Raw genomic sequence first — 8,857 nt, 5'->3', positions numbered from 1 at the left:
TCAGGACCTAGTTGTTTTACACTACTGCAAAAGGAAAAGGTAGCTCATACATGGATTATTCCGACCATATGACATATTCCGACGAGTAGGTGAATTTGTCCTTGGCAAGTAATATCCTTCCTGTAAAGTAAACACATAGTATTTACACACCACAGATAAACACAGACATATCAGAAACCACTATAAAACATATACATTAAATAGCCACAGTATTTTACTGTCACTGTGTAATTATCAACTCACCCAAAAATCCTTGGGGAAAGACCTCACCTCTCCTGGCACTCGCTCAGGTGAAGAGGCCCGCTCTACAATGAAATTTGAAACGGTATAAATAGCTCGTTATCATACCACTTAATAGTTCTTATAGTAAACATTTGTAATAAACCTTGGTGCCAAAGGTGCAAAACGGACAGCAAACCATGAAAGCCCCGCTCGTTTGATGTGATTCAGAAATAATGCCAGTGTGGTCAGTGCAACTATCATACTCCCCCCTACTCGTGACTTAGATGAGGAAGGTAGGAAGTGACAATAAAAAAAGACATTTGCAAGGTCATGCCTTTCATACCTGGCTGAACACCAAGAACCAGTACCTTAAATTTACTGTCGAGTACAGCAGATCTGAACTTCCCTTTCTCGACCTACTTGTTGTCCCAATGGAGGGGAGGCTAGGGAGCAAATTATATCGGAAACCTATGTCCAGGAATGCATTGCTTCCTTTTAACAGCCACCACCCTAGATCCCTTAGGGAAAACTTGCCTTTTGGCCAATTCTTGAGAGTTCGACGGAACTGTTCTGAGAAGGTAGACTTCGATCTATTCCCCACTGACCTATCCAAGAAATTGAAACTACGTGACTATCCAAGACAACTGGTACGGAGAGCACGAAAGAGGGCATCCAACAACCATCGGGAGGCTCTGTTGGGCCCCCCCATTTTGAAACCTGCATTGGATAGACTAACGTTTGTCACAACATTTAGCACCCTATTTACTCAAATACAAAAATCAGTTCGGAAGAACTGGCGAATTTTGAACACAGCTGGGATGACTATTCCCCTTCCACTGTTCTCCTTTAAGAGAGGCCAAAATTTACGGGACGCTTTGGTTCACATGCGACCACGAACACAGGTACAGGGCTCTACCAGCACGCTATGAAACCTTCCGCCCGTCCAAGGCCATTATTTATTTATTTATTTATTTATTCAATTTATATAGCGCATTATCATCTATAGGTCTCTAAGCGCTTGTACCTGAAAACAATGTGCGTTGCGGGAACAGGCAACTGGTTTATAACACGTCCCATGCATCTTGGAACAGCACCATTTTTAACATCCGACGAAACGGCAATAGATTAGATTCCTTCCGAAGGCAATATGGCAATTTATTCCAGACTGCCGGAAGAATGGTCGAGAAGGCACGTCCACCCAGAGTGGACAGGTGGAAACGAGGGCTGACCAACAAGATGTCCTCAGACGAACGCAATATCCTCCTAGGAGCATACCGCAACAGTCTGGCCTTGATGTAACTAGGCGCATTGCCATATACTGCCTTGTGCTAGATGCATAGACCTTTGAACATTACCCTCTGCTTAATGGGGAGCCAATGTAATTGGCGCAGGAGCGACGTAGCCCGCGTACTCCTGGATTTTTCAAAAATCAATCTAGCGGCATCATTCATGACTAATTGCAGTCATGAGAGTTGTTGCTGGGGAAGCCCAACATAGAGGGCATTACCGTAATCCAGCCGTCCTAGCATCATTGCGGACACTACGCTCCTTAAGGTAGAAAAGGACAGCAATTGGGAGATTTTTTGAAGTTGCCTAAGCAGGCCAACGCATGTGCCCACCACCGAAGACACTTGCTTCTTCATAGACAAATTACCATCAATATGGATACCCAGGCTTTTCACCACGGCTGCCGGTACTGGAGTCCTACCCAACTCATTGGGCCAGAAACGGTCGTTCCAAGGGTTGCCTGAGATGGTGATAGGCAACTCTTCGGTTTTATCTGGATTAATCTTCAAGGAGTTGGTGGACATCCAGTTGATTGTAAACTTTAAGATGTTATGCAGCCTGGCTTGGGCTCCTGGCATATCCTCAATTTGGATGATAATCTGTGTATCGTCAGCATAGTTGTATGTCTGACAATCCATCTGATTAAGAGCTGAAATCAGTGGCTGCAAATAGATGTTGAACAGGAGCGGTGAAAGAGCAGAACCTTGCGGAACTCCACAGGTTATGGCCGCTGCTGTAGATACTAGGTCTGACAGCTGAACCCTCTGCGATCTTCCCTGCAGGAATGAAGTAAGCCAGCCTAGTGCGGTCCTCCCGATGCCTAGATCTCTCAGGCGCTTCAACAGTTGACTATGACACACCGTGTCAAAAGCGGCGGAGAGATCAAGGAGCACCAGGGCCCCAGAGATCTTCTTATCAGCTCTGCATCTTAGCTCATCCAAAATGGACAGCATCACCAGCTCCGTGCTGTGATGTATCCGAAAGCCAGCCTGGTTTTGCTCTAGCAGATCATTTATCTCCAGATGTTTCGAGAGATGCGTCAGAACATGCTGCTCCACCACCTTAGCTAAAAAGGGTAGTTGGGAGATGGGCCTAAAGTTCTTTAAATTTTTGACATCCGCCCCTGGCTTCTTGAGTAGCGGAATCAGCCGGGCCTCCTTAAAGGAAGTCGGAACCTGTCCCGTCTCCAATTATCTATTTAGGAGAGTAAGGACGTCCTCCTCAATCCCTGGCATAGCAAGCTTAAAGACTCTGGGCGGGCAGGGATCCACCTGAGATCCCGACTTCACTCTCTCCACCAAACTAACTAACATCTCCTTCGTAATCAAGGGTAATGTATTCAGGGAGTAGCGGGCCTCTGGGATGTCTGGCATAATTTGGAGTGGACAGTCAAAAATTGGGGTGCGAGATATTTCAGTCAGGAGATCTTCAATTTTATTCGTAAAGAAATCCTGAAAGTTCTGGCAGTCCTCCTGCGAGAACTCAGGCTTCTGCTCTTTATTAGTCCTCAGTTCCGTGAATACCCTAAAAATGTCTTTCTGTGGATCTCGAGCTGTCGCAATTCTGGTCTCAAAAAACTCCGATTTGCGAGCCAGAATAGCCTTTTTATAAAGCGCGAGCTCCTGCACATATAAACTCTGTGCATTCGTATTATAGTCCCTCCGCCAGGCTCTCTCCGCTTCCCGCAGGGCCTGCTTCCTAATTCTCAGGGCATCGTTAAACCAAGGTGCCCCCGCCCCTTTGTCCACCCATTTCACCTTTTTTTCCGGCGCAACAACGTCGATGGCTTTCTTTAATTTGTCAAATAACTTTTGACTGCCAGCCTCAATATTCTCATAGATTGTATTTAATATTATCCCTGCAGATCCTGTACCGCATGCCCGCAGACACAGAAAACTCTATCGGTTGACATAGGCACAGAGAGACCCTGGGTGTTACGGAAACACACTGCAATAGTGATAAGGTCATATACCTGATCACCTGCCCATGCTCTCTACAATACGTGGGCATGATGACAAGAAAAGTTAAGATCAGGATAAATGAGCATAAGGTCACCATCAGATGCAACAAGCAAGCGACACGCCTCACTAATCACTTTCTGGATAGAAAACATAGAGCTGAGGAACTGAGGTGGGTGATCTTAGAACAGCCATTTATTTCCCACCACATCAGCGATGTGACACACTATTTGTTCATCAAAGAACAAAGATGGATCTTTAAACTCAAAACCGACACATGTGCCTCAATGACGACATCCCGTGGGTTTTGATCTAAGACACAGGACGTGGCCACACATAACCATTTCCCGATGCAATAGCAATTTGGAGGGACCTTCAACTATGCAAAAAACATGGGTCACCTCCCGTGAGAAGTGTTTTCGGGGTGTTGAGTAGAGAGCATTGTTTCTTCTTCTTTTCCCCCCTTTTTATTGAGCCATACCTCTCCACTCTTTAATGAGATAGAGTTTTACCTTCTAATATTGCTATTTTTTCACTCACTCATCTCTATAACACGCGGCAGCGGCGTGCTGAGGGGGACATAGCACTGAAGTGGCCACATTATCCCAACCGTGTTGAGAGCGCCTGCACATATTCGAATTAATGGCATGCTAAATCAGCAGTCTTGCCCAATACAATATTGTTTTAATTTCAACTAATCAGCGAATGGTTTATAGTGCCACGCCCCACGTCTTGTCTGCTACCGCAGACTTGGTTGGCGGAGCTGATCGGATCCTTGTGTATGGTATGATCAGATATTTTTTGTGCTATGCTACATTTTGTAGTGAATGTATGGCCGGCCCTTGAAAAGGGAGACACTTCGCACATTCATCGTGTTTACTTTCACAGTACCATTTGGGAGGATCAGTCACATCCAAGCAGGAAGTGGCTAGATGCGTTACATATATAGATATATGACTTTATGTGACGCTTTTGTCAAATATACAATTACTGCGACCAGCCTCCTCCTCTGGCATTTCAAAACGATTGGCTGTCATAATGCGTCAGATTTATTTACGGACTTTAACTTAGTCTCGAGTTTAATCTTCCTGCTTCTGATTGGCTGTTGAACACTCCGCCCGCCTAATCAGAAGTGGCGCAGGGTCCCGGACACAAACAGGAAATACTTGATTCTGTTTTGTCGCTATTGTGGTTGTCTATCTGGTCCGCCCATGGTATTTTTGTCTCATTGGCCCTGAAGATTGCGCTAGACGCATGCGCTTCTCAGCTACTGGCTACAGACAGGCCCCAATCAGGTCCGCAATCATTTAACAGCTCGCGGGCCCACCGGATATATAAGCACGCCTTCCTGTGATGTCGGTACCTCCCCCTCAGCTTAGGTCTAAGCTCGGGGTCCCGACGGACAGGTAGGAGATAGCGGCGTTTAAGATGCCGCCATGGACGGCGTGCTGCGATCTTTCACCGAACTTTTACCGACCTTCTACCAATCACCTTCTGGGACACGCAGGATAGTAGCCGTGTCGCCATTTCTCAGCGGAGTGCACCATCTAGAAGGGGTGCATTAGTACAAACTCTCTTTGCACCGGGACTTTCCACTGCATCCAAACCCTTTCTGATGCTCATTAGGGCGATGGGTCGAGCATTTTGACCTTGCAACTGTCTTTTTATTGTCACTTCCTACCTTCCTCATCTAAGTCACGAGTAGGGGGGAGTATGATAGTTGCACTGACCACACTGGCATTATTTCTGAATCACATCGAACGAGCGGGGCTTTCATGGTTTGCTGTCCGTTTTGCACCTTTGGCACCAAGGTTTATTACAAATGTTTACTATAAAAACTATTAAGTGGTATGATAACGAGCTACCTATACCGTTTCAAATTTCATTGTAGAGCGGGGCCTCTTAACCTGAGCGAGTGCCAGGAGAGGTGAGGTCTTTCCCCAAGGATTTTTGGGTGAGTTGATAATTACACAGTGACAGTAAAAATACTGTGGCTATTTAATGTATATGTGTTATAGTGGTTTCTGATATATCTGTGTTTATCCGTGGTGTGTACATACTATGTGCTTACTTTACAGGAAGGATATTACTTGCCAAGGACAAATTTACCTACTCGTCGGAATATGTCATATGGTAGGAATAATCCATGTATGAGCTACCTTTTCCTTTTGCAGTAGTGTAAAACAACTAGGTCCTGAAGAAAGGCTTTGGTCCACGTCTTTGACCATCCATGGCTGAAACATGTCGACCTTCTCCACCACTTGATAGTTAATATTTTTTCAATACTATCTGCACACTGTTTTTAGTTTTGGCATTACAATGACCTTGTAATAAAATTTGATTGCCAGCATTGTAAATAGCCAATTTCAACTCTACAATTTTTCACCTTTTCTAGCACTGCAAATATTTTTCAGCACCACCACAAAACTTTTTTCTGGCCTTCCATCACTGGTGGATCAACACTAGGATCACTCTCACGTTTACATCCGGTGAGATACCTAGTAGATACCAGTCTCAAAAAAATCCCAGATGATGTTGCTCCGCCATTGGGTGGGCTGATGGGTTTTCCTTCCCTCCATGTATGAACACACCCCCCCTTTTTTCACTACACCACTTCTCTTGCTATAGCCACACATCATCAGACCAGTAGTACCCATATATGTTTTGTAATGGATGGATGGGAGGATAGGTTGCAAATTGGTCTTTAAATATTGATATCCTCTACTGACCCTCTGTTAAGTTTTGTAGTGTGTAACATTTTCTCAATGACCAAACCTGTAGTGTCTGTGAACTTCCTGTTGATACTGAAAACAACTCTTTGTTTTTCAATGTTGGAATATAAAATACAAGGCTCATGAATTTGGTATCTTAGCTTCAGATGCTACTTCTGGAGGAGCTATTAGTCACACAATCATAATAATTTATTGTAGGTACATCTTTGATTACGGCAGTATACACTTCAGTGTAAACTTCATCTTTGAGATAATCATTCGTATCTTTTTGGAATTTTATTATCTTCCTTTGTGCCCCATCTTTCTTTTACAATTTCATTTTTTTATTTATATCAATTAATATTTCATCCCAATAGTATAGTTCCCCCATCTATTGCAACTCTTCCTTCAATGTGGGAATTTATTTAGCTTGATTTTGAAATGTTGAAGAACATAGATGGATAAATAATGCATTTAAAAATCCCTATTAGCAGAAAAGTCTAAAATATCTGTATTATACAAAATTTTGAAGATACATACAAATTTGACTGAACCACCATTTCAAGTTACTGAGATGGAAATAGTTTCTATTTTTCAACCTTTGGTTAGATGTATAAATTTTTACTTATAGTCAACGGTAAGGGTGTTGCTCTCATATATCCAGGATACAATCATTGTTTTAAATCGACTACAACAGATAAATGTCAACAATTAATACATTCATATGCACAGTGGATGGGAATATTTTAAATGCAAATAGAACAAATTCAGAAGCCATGGAACATATGAAAAGGCATTAGTGAATGCAGAAAAAGAAGATCTGAATAAACAATTTTTTTTTCATATGGCAAGACATCTACAACCTGCAGTTGACAGATGTATCAATTAGTTCTAATGCTGCACAATCAATAGCTAACACATTTATGAGAGCTTATGAAGAAAAAATAATAATAAATATTTTAAAACGGAACAAAAATTTCTTTTTATGGAGGATATATTTATTCATGTTCTGTTTTGTTCAAGGATAAGAATTGAATTAGAGCACAATATCAAGGTTCTAAATTACATTTTGATGAGAATAAGACTGACATCTATAACACAAGATTCAGCAACTAAATTTTTGGGTGTGCAAATAACAAAGACAAAAGCAATTGGAGAAAAAACCTCTTTTCAAAACCCGTGTTTAGAAACAATCTGCTAATGGTAACAAGCTTTAATTCTCATCATTTAATTAACCATTTGTCAAACAATCAATTTTTAAGGTTAAAAATAATAATTTCTGGAAAAGTGAAATTAATTGTAAAAAAACCTGATGAAAAAGAAATTCACATAAACTACAAAACATACCGTTTAAAAATAGGGAATAATTGTTAAGATATAAAGAGAAAAAAAAGAGAAAATAGAGTAGAGACTGATTTATGCCATGCAATAGTCACAACAATCTGTTCAAATTTAAAAGGCAATTACAAAGAATCTGATAATTGTTAAATTGGACGAAGACTTGAAGGAATTTTCAGCAAAAAATGGAAAGAGTTTGGGGAAAATGTGATTATTGCTTCTAAACTAAAAGAAGATTTAAAACAAATATGTCTCCAACCAGAGAACAAGGGAAAATACCTGTGTTTAAACTGCACAAATTGCACATTCATTTTGAAGAGTGATGCAGTATTTCATCCATGTACCAGGTAAGAATGAAATTTGAGTCTTTTGCAACTTGTGACACAAATCAGTCCATATATGTGATAAATTGCCCATTTGGATACCACTACGTAGAAATGAAGGAAAGAACAGCAAAGCTATAACATTGTTAAAATAAAACGGATAAAATGTGGCACTTTCTGAAGGGCGGCAATTGGAAAGGTCTGAGCTCATACTATCACAAATAAGTTTCCAGCAATATGAAGTTGGAGATAAATGAAAGCTTGAGAAATTTGAAATGGACTTTTCCAATGAGGTGTGCATTGAGTTGAATTTCTTAAAACTGAGACTCCCTACAGATTGGACAACACACCAGATTTAAGTTGCTTTTTTAATGAATTTAATAAAGGTAACATTTTAAAAGAAAATTTCATTTTTTAGAAAACAAAACATGCAAAGTTGACAGATTGATTATGGTGGAAATTGACTATGTGTAGCAGTGAAAACAGATATTGGATATAGGAAGGAGTTGTTACTTGAATATGAATTTACCTTAAAAAAAAAGACAAGAGGCGTTTGGGAAAACAGGAACAGTTGATTTAATTAAATACTCTTGCCGTGAGTGCAGATATTGAAGCGGGTCTGAGGACCGTCTCAAAGTACTATCACTCTGAACAAGTTTTATACATTTCTTTGTGTACTGTAAAGTGTTTCCGTCAATCCTTTTTTGGTACAAGAGTGCGGGTCTTTTCTGTGGAGTCATAAATAAGGCCCCTGATAACAATAATGGCTGTATGTTCCTAACTTCATGTGACATTTGCCTTTATGGTGCTTTTGGGAATGAGTACAACCCTGCGGCCATATGTTCTTTATTGGGGCAAATATCCCTGGACCTTTGTAGTGTTGCTGTGCCTATCTGAGGGATTGACCGGAGTTTCCTGATCACACGTTTATCTGCCAGCTACACCAATGAGTAACCTCAGGGCTAGGTCCTACCCCCTGCCAAACCATGTATGTCTGAGTCAGGTTGATAGAGAGTTC

This window comes from Lissotriton helveticus, chromosome 12, assembly GCF_964261635.1.
Source record: "Lissotriton helveticus chromosome 12, aLisHel1.1, whole genome shotgun sequence".
NCBI classification, from domain to species: domain Eukaryota; kingdom Metazoa; phylum Chordata; class Amphibia; order Caudata; family Salamandridae; genus Lissotriton; species Lissotriton helveticus.
Note: the sequence above shows the minus strand (reverse complement) of the source record.